A 19,622-nucleotide genomic window follows, 5' to 3' on the forward strand; every position below is an offset into this window, starting at 1 on the left:
AGCGTTCTTCGATGATTTCAGGTCTTTACAAAACCGTGAAGAATCGGCGAAAGCGATCGATTCTGAAAGTGAAGCACAACGAAGCTCGTTATACGTGTTCAAGTAATTTCAAGTTCGATAAGAGAATATCGCCGGCCGGATGTACAACGAATTGACGAAAGTCATTTGAGCTTATTAGTTCCTAACGTATGAAGTCGTCGAAAATCTTCAAGTTTAAATACATGCAGGTACGAATGGGGCTTAAACGCGGGGCAAGAAGAATCGCCTGGCATGTTTTGTGCTGTGCATATTAAACGCAGCGTGCAAACACGAGAAGGTTTGGTTAAACGCCCGCCGACTTGACACAGGCACCGTTCTTCCACGTCGGAATGCTCCTCACCCTCTCGTGTGTGCCTTCTTATACTCTCTCTCTCTCTCTCTCTCTCTCTCCTCGCGACGCGCAACGTACACCTTTATTCCAATTTCATCGTGGTTGTACATATTTGCTGTGAACCAGTTTCGTGTTTGCACCAATTACGCCTGATTCGTCTCGCCACTTCTTCCTCTTCTTCTTCTTCTTCGCCTTGGCCGTGGCCCAAAGCGTGGCGCACATGCAGAGTCATTCCGACCGCGTTATAAACAACCGATAAGTATGTTTTCAAAGGGAATTCTTGCTCCCGCGCGAATATCGGAATATGATTTATTTGCTCACCCCGGTGAACCTACTGGACAAACATTTTTTGGTACTCAATATTTTCCAACGATTTGAATAATAATTATCGATAAACCAGCACTCGCCGTTTATTATGCTCGCTGTTACAGCAGGAAATTTCTACTAGCATAATATGTTAATATCACTATTCAAGAGGATTAGACCTCCAGAGTCCATTATCGTTACACAACAAACTCATTTAGTTGAGAGCTTTTATACATGTATGGTAAATTCAAAGTTCGAATGATCTCCGATCAACAGACTTGCTTTATTCTTCGAGTTTACGAGCAGAGGATTCGGATAAAGCAAGCTATTAATGAGTATAAAAACCATACTGTAGCAGATGGAATGAAGTAGCGAAAAAGCGAAACTATAATAAATACACTCGGTTGAATTAGTCGCGTGACTTAAAAGTTGACCCGTTTTTCTATAAAGCATGAAAGCTCGGTGTTCGGAAGAATATTCTTTTCCCAATTTTCGACGACATCAACAGTCATCCAACTCAAGTCGTGACGAATGACCGTCCTTCTGGAAGTTTAGGAACTGTGAGCGATGTCGACGGAGTGACGGAGGAAGAAGCTGGCGATGGAAGAAACAATGCAGGGTACGGATCGATTATGTTAATTTCATAACTGAGTTACGAAGGAATATTCCCGCGGAATGGGATAATTTATCTTCTTGTTGATGCTGACATCTCCCTATTCATCGTATACCCCAACTAACATTCTCACTTTTCCGTTCGTCCTCTGTTTTCCTCGAAACTGTGCGGACCAAAATTGCACAGCGGGCCTTTTTTCCACCACCGCATAAATCCACGGCATGTAAAACATGTCATGTTTTCGATTCACTTCCGGCACGTGCGTGTGACGTTTTATTTAACGGCGGCAAAAACGATCGTATCTTTTCTCGACGGTTGATTAATTAAGGAGAAGCCAAGTATCCGGGCATAGTTTTTCATTTCATGAAAAAATAAGCCCCTTTTAGTGTTCGGACTTTTACTGGCTTGACTGCTAAGATATGGACTTCAACCTCAAGTTTACCATTATGCAGACGCTAATGTTGATTTATGCTGATTGTAGATCCATAGATTAGGGCATGAATTACTCGCTACCTCTGTGCCTTCCCGATTCGTAACAAGTGAAACGAAAATCAATAACTGGCTCATAATTTCACAGTATTCGTTGTTCTTTCACTGTTGTAAAAATCTTATCTTACGCACCCGACTGTCATTCGACGAGTGCATACCTCAAACCTGACAAATAACGCGTGAGCTTTTCACCGATCAATCCGAATTCCAACTGCAGCATAAAAATGACCTTGTTCCGTCACCGCATTGCGACGCCCTCCGAGCAGAGTACAAGTTTTCAATTTACAACGGTACACCAACGTTCCGAAACTTGCGGGAGCAGCTTTCGAGAGACTCGGGGCATTGGTGAACGGCTTATCACAGTTTGTCTCCAGCCGATGCTGGAGTTGCGAGAGAACGAGGACGACGGCGAAGCTACTCACTTAAGCCGTTTCGAGCGGCGAAGCAGGATGTCGCAGAGACGCGGCACGACTAACCGGATCTTCGTCCTTTCGGTGCGGGGGTTGGAAAAGAAGACGCAAAAATCACCGGCTAATGGATTGCTTCGCAATCGTCGCCGACGTCACACCGAACTCCGCGCTATACGTGCAACCGCATTGTGCAGCGAGCCTAGACGCAGAGATTGCAGCTTTATTGCTCCACTTCCCTATCTATCTCCGACGAATTTCAATAGCGATGGATATGAATGCCTTCGCCCATAGAATACGGGCCCGATCGATCACTCCGCCGGTCGATTATCTGCCTCTCGATGTCACTCTTCGTTAATTCTACCGCGCGTGCAGACTCGGGTGGAGGTCTATCGCTCCGATAACCGTTTTCAAGCTGCAAGCTCTCGCGCGCTTTCGATGGACTCGCTGCTTTCGAGACGTGAGCTAAGTCAGGGTCGGTTTTCTCGAGTCGATGAGCCGACGAGGATCGTGGCGGCGAATTCCACCAGCCGGGTTTGCTTTCGGGGTCGGCTTGTTCGATATGAGGAAACTTTGTCACGGTTCGTATACCTTCCTAGACTCAGACGGTGGTTTGGGACAGATGGCATCTTGAACTTTGCCGTGACTAAAACTCGCCGACTGCAGCACGTAGGAAACCATCCTACGTATACCTCGGTAGCAGCGCAGCTCAGACAAACTGAAACTAGATTACGAATCATGGATAGTTGGCTCGACTAATAGACGCTTGAATTACTTCGCATCGACTATGCGGACATACTTATAGAGCGCGTCGTCGGGCCAAATGGATATTCTGGGGGAGAATTTTAGGCGGGCGAACTTCCGCTCGGTGCGAATCGCCCGATCATTTTATTCCCCGCCGAACATCCCAAGGGTAATTAACGATTGTCGAGGAGACGAAACTCTCGTTCTGCGCGTTCGAACTTGTACAGTTTCATTTCTAACCGCTCGATTTTCAACCGTGGAACACAAATATCAGGATGCGCTGTTCAATCATAAAGCTGATTGTAAAATCAAAGTTCAACATGCACTCCTACTGGTATAATAGAAACTTGTAATCAATTCGCGACGCGGTGCGGCACAAGACTAGCAAAAGTCAGCACATTGCTTGATTAGAAATCGATTACTCCGAGTTATTCACCACGCCTTTCTTCTTCCAAAGACTGAGTTATCGTTAAATTCTACTGTCCATTACAGCGCAAATTAATAGCAGACGGTTCGGAAGAATCCTCAACATTTTTATCGCATGAGAAAAAAACTTTATGCTTGGAAGTGGAACAAAAAATGTAAAATGTCTTTCACGTCACACGTCTTGTTTTTCAAAATCATTAAAAAAATGTGGAGAAATTTTCACTAACCAGCAAAATGATCTGACGACAAGAAACGGTATCAAATTTTCGTAGTAAGAAATATTGTTTGTTTCATCGCATTGGTGAACGATTTGTGAGGGAATTCAAAGCGATTTTTACCCAGCGTAGAAAATATTTACACTATCTTAATTTCAGATGAAAATGAAAACGAAATTCATGGCGGTCTTCTTTAATTGTAATGACGATTCAAGACTGTTGTTTGATAGTTGAGATTGGAGTTTGATTGTGAATTTGAGACGGTGTGATATCGAGAAAAATTTCACTGTTCTTTATTTTTGTATTGGTCCGCCGATAGCCGAAAAATTCATCGTCACCTTGCAGCCCTTTACAAATTTTTCATTTCTGCCACTTGTTGATTATAACCATAGTATTTTTGCAATGTTGTAAAATTGAGTATTCAAAAATGCCAGCCTGATAAAGAACCGTGTTTCGTTGACATTTGAAAAATAGTCTTCTGAATAAATTGAGCAATCTGAGTGGAGTAAAATCGAACGAATCTATTAAAGTTTCTTCAACAATTTCGACAGTTTTTATTTATATTTCCGACACCGTGTATTTTGAAGGCATTTTTCACATAACCTTCGGAATGTGACGATTTCACGAATACTCAACGCAAGGGTATCTCTAGTAATAAAATCACCACACTGACAATGAGAGAACCTTTTAGATCCGGTAACTGCTCAGTAGGTCCTTAACTATTTTCATTTTTCATCACAATGGTAAAATATAGTTTCAGGTACAAAATGAAAATTAGTTTTATAGCCGTTACCGGAAAGTCTGGTATCCGTTGCGATTCTTTCTCGTTACGATCACTGTTACTAGATTTTTTTGTAACCTTTGCGAAAATTTAATGCTTGTGCATGAATAAATTGGCATTGAAGCCTTGTTTAACTAAAAAAGTAGAGTAAACCGAAGAAACTGATTTTGCGTTGCAATAACCAAAAAATGATCGATGATAGCGCAAAATGGTTAGGCGTACCTCGTTCTTCGTAATTCCAACAATATTCGAACAGTTTTTTTAACGATACCTGTGTTACTCAATTTTTCAATTTGCCATAACAAATGAAATTTTTCTCAGTGCAAAAGCACCGATCCTCGACCAGGCAACCTCCTTAATCGAGGCGGTCGCAACGGCCGGACGAGAGTTAGCACAAGCTCCATGTACTACAAATAATCAAACCACGAGACAGGTTCGTCGTCATCTCTCAGTCCGGCAGCAACTCCAGCGGATGCCGGAACATCGCCGCCTGCTAATCACGGTTGTGTGAAGGGATGGTTTGCTCAAAGCACTCGGGTTCCCTTCCCGCGGTCCAGGACAGAGCGACTACGACGTCTGATTAGTAGCCGGCGGTTTGTGCGCCGCGATGCGGCGACGAGACCTTTCCGGGCACCGAAGTTTTAACTTGAAAGTTAAACTTTAAATTATCACCTCGTAAACCCGCCCACCTATACGCGCGGTACGCGACCAACCCTAGGAAATACAGAAGCTCCTTCCTGCCGGCGAGCCGACCTTTCGACCTTCGCTTCCAGAGGTTTCCAGAACACGCGGAGGGCCGAGTAAAAGGGGAGAAAAGAGAGAGGAAGGTCGAGACTTGACCGAGTTCGCCAATCAACCCCGTCAAGGACGATTAAAAAAAGAGCCGCATCCAGCTGGTCCTGTTTCTCTGATTCGAATTTCTTTCCTGCCTACAATTTTTTCTCTGCCTTTTTTCACTCCCGTAGAGCGAAAGCGTGGAAAATTTCCAGGTCATCTGGAACAGCGTCGATCTGCCGAAACAACGGACAGTTTTTACCGTCGAGAAACGTTTTCGGATTTATTTTCAACCGCGAAAGCGGGGCGTCTGTTGAAAGGGGGCTAAATTAAATAACCGGCATTAATCGATGTATCCGAGCAAACAATTCCTCAAGATCAAATCGAGGCTTAGATCCGAAATTCTGCGGGGCGGAGTCGAACTCGGCTCCTCTTCGAGGCCCCGACGCGCTATCTTAAATTTTCAGCTTCAGCTCGACTGTGCAGGAGAGTAAAATTATGAAGGTAATACGTATAACGTGCAGCGCGAAGCCTCGGGAGCCGAGAAAGTGATAATAAATGAGAGAATTATCCGGGAAATTAAGTTTGGTAAAAGAATCGGGTGCGCGGGGTGCCGAGCAGCGGATCTCCCTCCCCCTCGATCACTCCGCGTACCAACATGATCTGTAATCGTTAGATAGCTGTTTTAAAAATCCCCCCTTTCCCTGCCTCCTCGATCATCGAACACGCATCGCGCCTTCAGCCCTTGACGCGTGTTAAATTGTTTGCAGTTTACGTCCCCGACGTGACGAAAGTTCGTTTGTTAATTATTTCGAGTGCTTTCGGAGTTTGTAAACCATGTTTGTGAACTGCGATCGAAATTTTAGTGAAATTAAATTACAGGCCGACAAGCGTCGCTGTCGTCCGTAATCGAAGAAACGGCGTCAATTTTCCAACCACTATCCAACTTTCGTCAATTCAAAAAATGGTTATTAATTCAAACTCACGTTTTTAATTATTCGCCGAAAAACACTGACTTTCCTTCTTTGCCGGTTTGTGAATATTTTAATATGTGATACGATTTTTTTCTCTCTCTCTCACACAGTTGCACCCGAATAACTGCGGCAGAAATTAACCGATACGTTTGAAGTGGGTGACGAATTTTTGGAAATTCCTTGGCACGCCAAACGGGCAGGATAATTCCTCGAGGCAGGACGAAGGAGTGTGCTCAGGGTTACGGGGGTCCACAATTCTAGCTCGGATATGGGATCTCTTCTTTCCCAAGGGCCAGGATCTCCCACGCGTTTGCATTCTTAAGTTATGCACGCGGCACGCGCCCACGCCTTAGTGTGCCAGTGGCCGAGAGTGTGTGCGCGTGTGTTCTTACAAGCGGGATACACGCGTTGAAAAATCCCATAAAATCTTACGAGGCAGTTCCGACCGCCGTGCGGATCGGCCCGTTCGGCTCGTGTGCACGCCTCTCAATTATTAACCGAGTATTATATGAAACAGCCATACTCGGTGATAAATTTTTCAAATATTCCCGTCTCCTCCTTCGCCCAGCTCCGTGTATGGTCTACGTCTCTCTTTTCTCCGCGTCGAGTTATCCCTTTGAAGAAAACAAAGAAGGAGAGAAGAGGGAGATACATGGAGGAAAAGAAAAAAAACAAAAAAAAAAAATACAAAAATACGTTACAATTTGGCTGCAGCGTTTTGCCCGCTGTTTAACCTGCGAACCGATGAGCGACCGACGTTCATGACGCCAATTTTCATTCCGAGCACGATTCGTAGAATGCAGATGTGTGCGTATCGATCCGATTGACGCGATGGTGGTTTGTCGTTTCGGATATTTATATTCAGGTCGAAGCCGGGTTCCAAATGTTTGGTACAATTTTTTAGGAATACGTTATCGCACACAGGGATAAAAATCGTTCCGGCACACACGGGAAATTTAACGGTTTCGAAATTTTCATACGTGTGTAATACGTGTGCCTAAATTTTACACCCGCTCTTCTGTCTACAGAGCTCAATTCAATATTCGCTGTCATTTGTATACCTCCCTCCCTTTTCCCAGTTACATGTTACAAAAAGGAACGCAAACGACGAGGCAGCAATCAATAAAACCCGAATCATCCGATTCTTGCTCTGAAAGAAAAAGCAAGACAAAAATTATTTCTAAAATGAAGAAAGCTGGATTTGAAAACACCTGCTGGAATGCCATTATAATAGTCAAATAGAATTTTCAGTGCCACTTGGAAGGATCACAGAATTCGGCATCTTGTTTAGTTCCTTTTCGTCGATGTTACGCCGATTTGCACATCAGCAGCTCGCCTCCGTTAAATTAATGTGCGGAAGCCCCGTGATACTGAACGCCGATTTTATGTTTCCCTGCAGTAGCCCAACTACGCTTCTAATTAAAGTCACCCTGTTTACTGCCCCGTTACCCGTTATTTGTTTGTGTTATTGATCGGTCGAAGACGGGATCCTCATCACCGATAGACAACGCGTTGAGTGGTCATTTTCTCAGTATTCTCCCCCACGCAGCCCAAATTGCAGAAGTAGACAAAAAAAAAAAACCATGCAAAAGCAGATCTTCTTTTCTTTACTTAATTCTTCTGATCCGCAGAAAAAATTCATGCCGTCATTTCTTGCGTCATGAATTTATAGTGAAATTCGAAATGACGAGGAGGTCATCAAGTTGATAATTGAAAATCAACTTGTAAATCAAAGACGGTTGAAGGACTGACGTATTATTTGAAATAACCAGGAATTAATCGGTACAACTGAAATCAATCGGCAATCAAGAATAAATCACGCGGCAAGTCTTTGGAATCATGAAAATCGTTGCAAGTCTTGCGGCGAACGCGATACGGTATTATTTCACTGAAATTCCATCGACTCCTGTCTTATCGCGTGCTTTTGTTGACTTCCAGTTGATACCAAGCGATGTTCATTGATATTCAATGATTTTCTAACATTTTAGGTAAACATCAGTGATGTGTTGAAATTTCTTGTAACACTGTGCAATCCAAAAATTGTCTATAATGTTTAAAAATCATAGGAAACAATGAAAGTCATAGGAATCATTGAAATCTGAATCATTTCGCCGAAATTACGCCGGCCTCTGTCGCATCGCGTGCTTTCGTCGATATCCGGTTCATACCGAGTGATTTCCATCGGTTTTCCTGATTTCCCAGCGTTCCGGGTGACTATCAGTGGACCGTGGTGATCTTACGTGACTCTAAGCTGTCGGGAAACTACCAAAAATTGCCAATAACGCTCTAAAAATACCGGAAATCATGGAAAATCACGGCAATCATTAAACACTGCCACGAATCTCATGGCAACGTCGAAGAAATCGCAGTAAACGGGGAAACGGTGTCGTTTCGCTGAAATTCCACCGACTCCTGCCTCACCGCGTGCTTTCATCGATTCCCATTGATTTCCCATAATTTCCCAGCGTCGTATGTGACCATCGGTGATCCGTCGTGATTTTCCGTGTCTCCAGTCTCTCGGAAAACAATCAATGATCGCCTACAACACCCGAGAATCGTCGGAAATCGTCGGAAAATCCCCCGAAAATGTAGAAATCGTTGAAAGTCACCGGAAATGATTGTCAAGAAAATTCGAATCATCGATCAGATCACCGGGAAAAATTCGCCCTCGAGAAGTCCTGAGACAAGGAGAGGCTCATATGTTCAGGCGTCGGCGAGTGTTCCCCGGCTTCTGCGCCAGTGGCATCCGGTGTCTCTCGATTGGTCGATTCGAAAGCGGCATCGCGTTCATAGGCTGACGCGCAGAAGTACGTTCGATAGCCTGCCAGAGAGCCCAGTACCCGGCAGGGCCTCGAAGAAGAGACTGCTTCGTCTCGACTTTGATAAACTACTGTGTACGTTCGTTCGTTCGTTCGTCCGTCACTCGTTGCACGTTCGCCCTCCCCGCCCCCCCCGGCCCGCCCCTGACCACTAATTTGCACACTTGCTCACAACACTTGCGCAAAACGAAGAAACACACAAACACAAACACAAACGCGTAATTGTTAATTTTTCATTTCAATTATGCCCAGTTTTATCGTCGGTAGATCGATCTTACTACGATTCAGGATCATCGCGACACAGTGCTGTTTGTGATTTTGTGTTTCGTGTTTTAGTGCCTTTTTATTTTGGATTTTTAACCACGCTGATAAGGACGACGACGCTGCTTTAGGTGAGTCGATCACTTCGGTTTATTTACTTGTTCGTTCTCTGACTCGGTATTATTTAAGGATTTTATAGTGGATTTTTGTACGGAACGAGGAAAAATATCTACCTGTTGTTGAAGAAGACGGTATTTGTCTGAGTATAAAATTTTGTCAAACAATTCCTTTCGAATAAGAAAATTTTCAACAAATTGATGTCTCTTCCGGTCGCATATATATTTCTGAGAGTTAATTTTACCCCTCACGATTCCCGAGCTAATCGAGCTCTTACATTTTTTCCGTGTTTAGAAAAATTGGCTTATCCATTTCACTCGAGTGGATCAGAATTCTCATTCAAATAACAGACACTTTAAACGATCAACGGTCGACGTAATTCTTCAGGAATTTTTAGCACTTGGTCCTGACGCGGTGATTCCTGTTAAACGAAACCCATGAAAACTGAGACCGAATTCAAAATATTCAATTCGGATTTACCGCGCATGAATCAGAACATCGCGATGCGGACTGCGAGTCGACAGGCGCGTCTCAATGTCAGAGGAGGAAAAACTGGAGGCGCCTTATCGGGTATTTGCGAACGAGTGCACGAACTCCATAAATAAAAGAGAAAAAATTATCACCGGTCAATTTTTTTTTTTTTTTTTTTTCAACGTTTTATTTTATTTCGTTTTCTTCCTGTTTCGTGGTAAGTCACAACTCCGCCTTATCTGATTCTCGTAAGTTAACCCAACACGGTTTAACGCGACTTGAGCATGCCCGCGTCTATTTAAATTCGATAGCGATGTAATCGATGTTCGTAATACAAGTTTAATCGTAAAAATATGGCAGCGAAACAATTACCGCGGCAAATATTGCAGCTGCGAATTTGAGAGAAAAAATTATATTTTCCAGTTAGAAATAAAAGTATGGATCGCACGATTTCTGCGAGTCTTTTAAAAACTCGCACTGTATGCACTGAGAAAAATTTCATTTGTTACGGTAACTAGAAAAATTCAGTAAAACGGGTATGGTTAAAAAAAAACATGTTTGAATATTGTTGGAATTACGAAAAACGAGCTACGCCTAAACATTTTGCGCTATCGTCGATCATTTTTTGGTAATTGCAACGCAAAATCAGTTTCTGAGGTTTACTCCACTGTGTTAGTTAAACAAGGCTTTAACGTCAATTTATTCGTGCACGAGCATTAAATTTTCGCAACAGTTGCAAGAAAATCTAGTAACAGCGATCGTAATGAGAAAGAATAGTAACGGATACTAGACTTTCCGGTAACGGCTAGAAAACTAATTTTCATTTTCTACCTAGAACTGTATTTTTCGATTGTGGTAAAAAATGAAAATAGTTAAGGATCGAGCGGTAACCGGATCTAAAAATTTCTCTCAGGGTAATGTTGGTAATCGATAGCAACGGAGGGCAATTTTTATCACGAAAACGATCGCCGTAAGAAACTTGATGTTAATTTATTTGATTCGCTGACCGATTTTCGCGACAATTTGAAAACGATTTAGCCACTGATCGAAGAACGCGCCAATTCATGCAGAGGAGAGGCTTGATTCTACTTTTACGAGGGTAAATGGAAACAGGTAATGAGCCAACGATTCCAGGGCTACGGGTGTATATATATATATATATATTTTATGGCGATCGATATGGTTACATGATAAGTGGTTGTACTAATTCCCCTTTCGCAAGGCACGATATCTCGACAACAACGTGCAGGAAACAAACAACCGCCAACCGTGCGTCAATAAAATAGTAAACCATCATGTCGCAGATTGGAATATAACACATTATTAGGTTATACAAATTTCCAAATCCCATATGAATCAAGTCACGGTGTTGCATGTTTTTACCGAATAACTCCTCGTCCCGTAATCGACGTGTCTGATGAACATGAGAAATGCCAGAAGCCTGCGTGACGTAAGCGATGTACCGAAAATATCACTAAAGGATGGAAAGAACGAAATGACTGCGAAAAAAAAAAATAAATAAAATAGAATCCACCAAGATTAAATTGGATTTTTTTTATCATACAGGCTTTCTGACAGGTTCGTTATTCGAATAAAATTTATTCCTTTGAAACAATTGCGTCGAGAACAAAATCTTGTAGATCACCGGTGTGAAGGATCAATGGTTGATAAGGAAATCGTTAGTATTTTGAAAGCAGAAACTCGAGCGTCATTATTTTATCTGTCGGATAAAATGAAAATCTAATTTATAAACAGTACTTTGAAGATCCTCTTTCGTCACCGTGACGATGACAAATGAGTTGCGGGGAGTAAATCCCATAAACAAAACCAATCGGCGTAGGAATAAGGCTAATGGGATGCAGATCCGCGCTCAGCGATCCTCTTGATGACATTGCATTGGCGGCTGATAGAGGGTATTGACTTGACTTGGCAGTTAAAATCCAAGGTCTTGATCGGCAAAAAACAAAAAAAAAAACAGAGTACCATTCGATTATTTGATCAAATTTTCAGACGAGAATCCGCTGCCACATACGATCTATGAATCTTTTCAATATCCAGAGTGTTCAAGTATGTTCGGGTTGACGTTTTTTCAACAGTGAAACCGACGAATAAATATTTACAGAAGTTCAGCTGAGTGTGTACGTAGCAAAAGGTACCTGATTCGCAAGCAGCGCGAGCTTGCAGTACCGTCTACGAAAAGCTCTCTCGCTCTACGCTTTGGCAAGCATATTAAATACAGGCGACGAAGTTGCAGAATTTATCGTTCGTCAATGAAAAATAACACATTGTACCGGTGTACATGGATTTGTACTCGAGTTAAAAATCCGAGGAAAAAGTTGAAAACAAATTGAAATACCCAAATTGGAATTCATTAGCAGCAGCTAGTGATATTTTACCTACGTCTGCTGCATCTAGTGGCGACATATCATTACTTTCTCTCTCTCCCTCTCTCTCTCTCCACACTCAGAAACTTGTTTCCTCTCGTGCCTCTTCTTGAGTGAACCTTAAATTGGTGATTAGCGTCGTTTGAACAGATGCAATCCTCCTCCCTTGATAAGGTTATGGTTAGGAAATTCCTCTCCTACAGTTGCATCGCCCCGGGGTGAAAATCCTGCGTTTGGTTCCGCCCAAGTTCCCACGACATGTGCATACGTGAGGAACAGTCATATCGTGAGAGGCTCTCACCCTACGTTGTCTTCTATTCGGAATGTAGCTCCGCTCTGAAATCGTTTTCCTCAATGTCTGTTATTCCCGTCTTAAGTTTTTAGTTAACCGCATTGATTGTCCTCCAAGCTGCTTACGTCGCAGTTACATGCCGAAGCAAAGTATCGAGACACGCGACGATTTCCTCAAAAATTTCCCCGCCCCACGAGGCTGGCCGTCCCTTAAATCAATGTCTGTTTTATGCAATTTTTCACCCTCAAACGTTCAAGATCAGGGTTGATCAGTTGAGCACTGATTGCGAGCCGCGTTTTACTTTGGCTTACTGTTTCGAACGATCGTCGAGAACCGGAAGAGCGAACAACTTACGGTCCCGAACTTCGAGCGAGTTTCCCTCGATCTGCATTTCTGATGGAACGTCAACAAAGTGCGATCGTGGTGGAAACAGACGTAGGTACAATTTCACCACCGTCGTCGAGTGAAATTCAATTACTCTCGAGTCTCTCTCTACGACCCTGATGCAACCAGCCCGCCCCGTTTGCGCATCTCTACGATCCTCGCAGCGGAGTTAACAATCCTCTGCATACGCGGATGCACCGAAGTCATGCATCTAGTAGATGTTACGTTACGTTACGCTAACCCAGAGCGAGTGGATTACCATGCGAAATTGAAACGTGTATGCACGTATTTGTATTCAAGCCGTACGTTGCAGGGATCTAAAGACCCTTGGAACGGTTTGAAAGGCTCTTCGCGTAGCAGCGGGACGCATCCAATCCCTTCTTGGATATCAGCTTATGGTGGTCGTTAACTCCTCGCCCTTGGAGGTTTCAACTCGTGGACCACACCTAAGGTTGACGGTTTGATGTTCTCACGCGTATCTCGCAGCAGTGAGGCATTTAAAGTAGAATGTTTTTCTTCTTAATCAGACACCGGATGCTACTTGTTGAAGAAGAATGTCACTGATCGATTGCACTTCTTCCGATTCGAGTCAATCATGGTCGAACTACCGTCCTGAAAAAATATCCTTCTGCCGCGCCATCGATCGGAATGACCTCGGGCGAAGAGCAACTATATAAGACTGGCGACAAAAGACCCGAGGAAGAAGAAGAAGGATAAGATAAAAAAAGCGAAATAAAAGAAAGAAGCACAACGCGAAACAATCCCGAGCACTGCCAGAGAGGTCCAAGCGCCGTCAATTAGAACGTCTCTCCACAGAGCCTGTGCAGTCTTGGCACGAACTCGTGTTTAATGCTTCACCGAGCCGAGGCGGCTAATCCGCGAGTCAATTATTAGGGACGCTTGCGTTTTCCGTCGCTAATTACCAATCGCGATTCAGCCCCGTTTCCGGGGACCCGGCAATAATCATAGCGGACCAGGAAGACGTCTTCGCGACTCGCGAAGCGAAGGAGAATCTCGATCAAAGGGGACCGGACGGAAGAGGGCAGTCATTCGTGTACCAAAACTGCTTCGGCAGTCCGGAAGCAGCAGCGAGAACCACTTGGCGTATAACGGACAGCGGCCCGTCCGCTGTTAGCCGCATTGACTGTAACACAACAGTCGGAAAGCTGGCGGCAACTACGGGACCACATTTCGTCCATACATATTCATACGTCGGTGCAGCAGCAGAAGCAGCAGAAGCAGCAGAGACGTGGACCAAAGCCGTGCGTGTTATCCCGGTGGTCTCGGCTCTTCCCCTTCGGCGATGATGCAGCTTGGGAGTCCGGTACGAGCCGGCAAGTTCCGGTACCTAATTCGGCGAACACTGAATACACCCATGCATATTCACCGCGTTTGTGGTTCGTCTGACTTCTGACTCGAGCCGTGGCGTTCGGCTTCCATCTTGGGTACCGTGAATCCACAGTCGACACTCGGTTCGACAGAGTTTTCCAAGACAGTTATCTGGAGGTTGGAAAGGAGAGGAGAGCCGATGGAGCTTCGAAGGTGTTGCAGGGATTGGTTGTGGAAGCGGTTTAGCTGGGCGTGTCTGGTTCATCTCCATACCCGACGCTGTACGTCAACGCGTCGCGTTCCGTGACCAGGGTCCGGACCTTCTTGGTTCCAGGAATCATTTCCAAGGGAACACTTCAGAGACTCCGGGTTCTCTACGTCGGGTTAGCATAAATTACCGAGCAAGCGGGGGATTCATTCACCGTTTCGACTCTCTCGTCTCTCGTTCCTGATAATAAGACGATGGAAAGAAGAAGCCTCGTGGCTTTGCTGCGCCGGTTCTCCACGCATCGAGTGTCCCGTCCAGGCACGCTGCACTCCTCGACTTCACTTATTAGGAGTGATTTCATTACCCGGCAACTCGGCGTACAATCGTGAACCGATTCTATCGCTCGCGGATGGAAACGCCCAGACAACCTATTCGAGTCAACTTCGAATGAGACGTTATCTCAAGTGGCATGAAAATTGATCTGATTTCACTCACCTCGGTCACCCGAGTCTACGCAGGTCACTTGCGGCAGTCAGGTTAGACTCTCCGTTGAGGTTCCCGAATCTTCAAACCTCTGACGATGTCCCATAAAAGCACGTTTCCTGGCTCTGTAAAGAAAGGTTTTCAATTTTTATCGCACAGCGTTGTTTTGCGCGTGCAAATCGTAGTCAGTAATCGTTTCCCACGTTGCGATCAGAAGATTCAGAAGACATTTGTCTGGCCTGCGCGAAGTTACGATAGGCGTCATACACTGCACCAACATTTGAGTGGATTCTGAAATCGGTGTGTCCACATTTCGTCAGCTTACCGAACGCTAGGGAAATTAAGTCTAGAGGCTTCCTAGTGTTTACACGCGTTCACCTACGTACCGTTTTGTATTTGCACACCGTTAACTACGCACTTACATTTACCTAGCAAAACTTATACAACGTGAACATGGCGATCAGCCATTACAATACATCGTTGTTCGGTAACCGTCGACTCGCTGCTTTCCTTTTTATACCTTTTAACCTATAAGCTGATAATTTGAATAATTTTCACCTCCGTTAATGCCTTTAATATGTAATCTTTTTTTTTTTTCACTCTTCGTCTTATCACGTTCGACATGTTGGGCTTATAAATTATACCGCGTACCGTAATAAATGTGTGAATAATAAATGAGGCTATTTTTTCGTCATCTTCGTTGATTCTCGTAATGTTCCCGACGACCTTTAACAGGTTACAGACGATTGTGCCCGACGAATGCTGTATAATGGATACAAGTAACTGCTCGCTTAGAGATACGGATGTGCATGGTATATTTTGTACTCACGCAATCGTTGACTTTCTAATTTTTGTTCGCACGCGAGACAAAACATTTTACGGCTTTGATGTACGGATCGAATGTCTGCGGCGCGTAGGTAGAAGATATTTGTACGCGCGGGTAGAAAGGACCGAAAGTATATTACGATATGTGCAGACGTTGATGCAATCTCGACGAAACGGCGTACGGTATCCCCAGTCCGATATTTCCGCCGCGTTTTACCCGCGACAGAGTGAAACGGATCGATCATTTTTGCCGGTACCTTACCGCCTAGGTTGCATCGTGTTGAATTACCTTCCGTGTAAAATGATCGTGCGGATGGATCCGTCGGCGGGTAGAAAGAAAAGAGAGAAAACTCGTGCAAAAATTCATCTGCAATCACCCGCATCGCGTCGTGTGTCTGATGCGAAAACAAGAAGAGCGATCAAAGAGCTTTTGAGGTTCTGGAAATCCAGAGGTGAAAAATTTAATCAGAGAGTAATTCGCCGCCCAGCATGGTCAATGAAAAAGGAAAAAAATGAAAACAGCACTCGGAGTGGTAAAAAGAGAAACGCTGTTTTTCTCCCGTTGAAGGATGAACATTCGGGCAACGTCCTCGCCGTGAAGGGAGATCCACTTTGCATGCGTTTGTCGGTGATTCTCAAGTTTATAGCTAGCTCTGCATCCAGACTCCTGCAGTCGCATTGCAGTCACGTATCCCCGCTCCACGCTCTCTTGATTTTTGATTCGATGTAAAGGAATTCCTTAAAACTTTGAAAACTCTTATTCTGGGTGGGCTAAACTCCGTCCTGTGTCCCGTAGTACGAAGACTTTTGCTGTGTTTACCCAGACGATGAAATTTTCGGGTGATTTCTGGAGCTGAAAGCATCCTCTGAGTGACTTGAAATCAATCGGAAAAATTTCCCGCAATCCTGATCTTTCGATTCCGAATCGAACGATCAAGCCCGTTTCCAAATTTCATTGTGTAAAACTTGAAACGTCGTGCGCTGAGAGAAATTTTTAGTTCCGGTTATTGTTTAACTAAAAAAGTAAAGTAAACCTCAGAAACTGATTTTGCGTTGCAATAACCAAAAAAGGATCGATGATAGCGCAAAATGTTTACGCGTACCTCGTTTTTCGTAATTCCAACAATATTCAAACAGTTTTCGTTAACGATACCTGTTTTACTGAATTCTTCTGGTTACTGTAACAAATGAAATTTTTCTCGGTATGTCGAAGTCGGGATTCAAATAACGTGACTTTTCATTGACTTCGTCAGCTTTCTATTCGTTGATTGTATACAGAAGTATTTCCGCTTCAACATGACAATAAACAATGACTTACCGTTATTTCGGTTGCGAATGAAAATTGTATATATAACGGCAAAACGAAACGCGGAGAATCGTTTCATTGCTGCATTGTCAGCTGAAAATCGTTTTCACGGTGGTTGAATCGCGGACGTACATATACGTCGTATTATACATGCACACTGTATTCCTGAGCATCGATCGTTTCACTGTTGGCGATAAATTTGCGACGACTAGACTGCGCCAATGAAAATATCGATACTCATTCTGCTCGCCTCCGCGAGTTTCCTGTTTTTATCAACTCCCGGCCTCTTGTTTTCGAGATACTGTCTTTCCTTTGAATCAAACTGCAAAATGTCGATTTGTACAAGGTGATTGAGAGTCTGGAAAAAAAGGATGTCGCTTAGTCGAGCTGACGATAAATTTCTCGCTTCGTTGAGTAAACAAGTGTTGATTAACGTTTGCGAAAAAATTCATTTTCTCTTCTCAATGATTCATTGTATCAGGTACAAAACACAGGGTTTAGTATTCTCGGCATTTTTTTTCGCGTCTATCAATCGCCCATCTTTTTTCCATAACCTGAACCAATTATTTCGTAAAATAAATATTCACGCGTTCTTTATAATTTGGTTACGTCTTCTAATAATGATAATCTAATTTCTCTGGGCAATTAAAGCTATAGCAAAGTAATATTGCTTATACAAGAAACGTTTCACGTCAACGAAAGCTCGGTGATGGACAAATGATTTTTCATTTCTCGTGCTTTGACTGGTATAAAAATTTCACCGGCGTATAAAGCTTTCGATAAATAAAGCTGTATAAATCGCCAACTTAACATGAATTGCAATTTTCCGATTTAATCACGAATCCTTATTTTCTTGAAGCATGAAAAAATACCTCACGTCCCTACAAATTTAGGCAAATCAAATAATTTAATCGCGACGCGTTCATAAGTTTATAAGTTTCTTTTTTTTTATCACAACGTGAGAAATATTGAGAAATTTTTTTGATTCTAACCTGCTACTTGCAGTGTAAAAAAAAAAAAAAAGAAAAAAAAGGAACAACGTGAGGACGATACTTTTTCTACCGTTTCGGAAGCGTTACGTTTGGCCCCGAATGTCCCTTAAGTGGAGTATCAAATATTGATGATATGCTTTTGCACCAGGTTTGTAGCACGTGTGGATAAATAGAAAACGGTCAAGGTTCTGCGAAACTAGGACGCCTTTTATCGATCCTGTAACCCCGGCGTTTCTTGCAACGTCTGTACACGTATACAATTTTCGACCAACATACCCCTCAAGATGTGTTCCGTAGTTGAAATTTTTTCTACCCTCCTCTTTCACCTCTCATCAATACTTTGGTTTAGAAATGTCAGGTTTTTCTGTAGAATCGCGGTTTCGATAAAAAAAAAAAGCAACAATTTTTTCTTCAACACTTGAGGTGAATAAAAAATTCTTTGCATAATCCTTCCTACGCTGTTTATTTCCATTGAAATTTCAATTCAAACATTACTCATATTTCCGTGCTGGTCAGACTGGTTTTCAGTCAGTGTATCTAAAAATATATACCATCGGAGGATTAGGAAGCCTTTAAGCCGCGAGGCAAATTCTCTTCTACAGATCGACGCCGCGACGGTAAGAAAAATACAAAGGAAAAGTAAACCAGAGAAAAGAAAAGAGAACAGAGAAATTGCTTACATGGAAAGCAAGAGTGTAACTTGCAACACGGTATTTTTTGCACAATATTTCCACGGGATACGCGATACGGCAAAAGGTAGCCAAGCCAAGAAGAAGATCGGAGTCCGATGGCGATGCTGGTGTTCCGCCTTGTGTACAACACGAGATGAGAAGCAACGTGACAAGATGAAATGAACTGAAACGAAACGAAACGAAATGAAATGAAATGAAACGTGCGGAGAGAAGCCGCGGCAGAAAAGGAGGGAAAGAAGAGATGGAAGCTGCAGGTAACGGACGCGGAGAGGAAGGAGTCTGTTATTTGACGTAATGACCCTCTGGAATTCCAGTACGCGGGGCAGCTCTTCTTCCCTCCGTCGGCCAGGTTTTACCTGGAGTTGTTTTCCACGCCTCCCTAACGCCGCCTCTCTGCCCTTCTCGCTCTCCCTCTCCTTCTCTTTCACACACTCCTCGATCCTCTCGACTATCGACGTTTACCTTATGGCGGATGATGTGCGTCCGAAGGCTGTAGCCAGGAGTACGAGGCACACGGGGCTAGACGAGACCACGTGAATGTTTTTGTCAGAAGACCCGAGGACTGTGGGATTTTTCTTGAAATTATGGGAGGGGTTTGATCGGGGTTTTTTTTTTTTAAATTGTGGGGAGATATTTTATTTATTTATTTATTTTTTTTTTTTTTGAGGAAAATTTGGTGAGCTCGGAAAAATTTCATTTGTTACAGTAACTGGAAAAATTCAGTGAAACAGGTGTGGTTAAAGAAATTGTTTGAATATTGTTGGTGTAACGAAAAACGCCATTGTCGATCCTTTTTTGGTTATTGCAACGCAAAATCAGTTTCTGACCTTTACTCTATTTTTTTACTTAAATTAACGCTTTAACGTCAATTTATCGTGTGCACAAGCATTAAATTTTCGTAACGGTTGCAAGAAAATATATCAACAGTGATCGTAACGAGAAAGAATAGCAACGTATACC

At 43.4% G+C, this 19,622-nt stretch overlaps 1 protein-coding gene across 14 annotated transcripts in view; it reads left to right on the forward strand.

The window, feature by feature from the left end:
• The first annotated feature begins 8,944 nt into the window (after window positions 1-8,944).
• Window positions 8,945-19,622, forward strand: part of LOC124213914 (protein turtle) — a 171,213-nt gene continuing 160,535 nt past the window's right edge. For all 14 annotated transcript variants that reach the window (XR_006882025.1, XM_046615685.2, XM_046615690.2 and 11 more), the window contains exon 1: window positions 8,945-9,310. The gene's annotated coding sequence lies outside the window, so the exon portion shown is untranslated. The remainder of the gene's footprint in view (window positions 9,311-19,622) is intronic.

Source organism: Neodiprion pinetum, chromosome 3 (genome assembly GCF_021155775.2).
Source record: "Neodiprion pinetum isolate iyNeoPine1 chromosome 3, iyNeoPine1.2, whole genome shotgun sequence".
Lineage (NCBI taxonomy): Eukaryota > Metazoa > Arthropoda > Insecta > Hymenoptera > Diprionidae > Neodiprion > Neodiprion pinetum.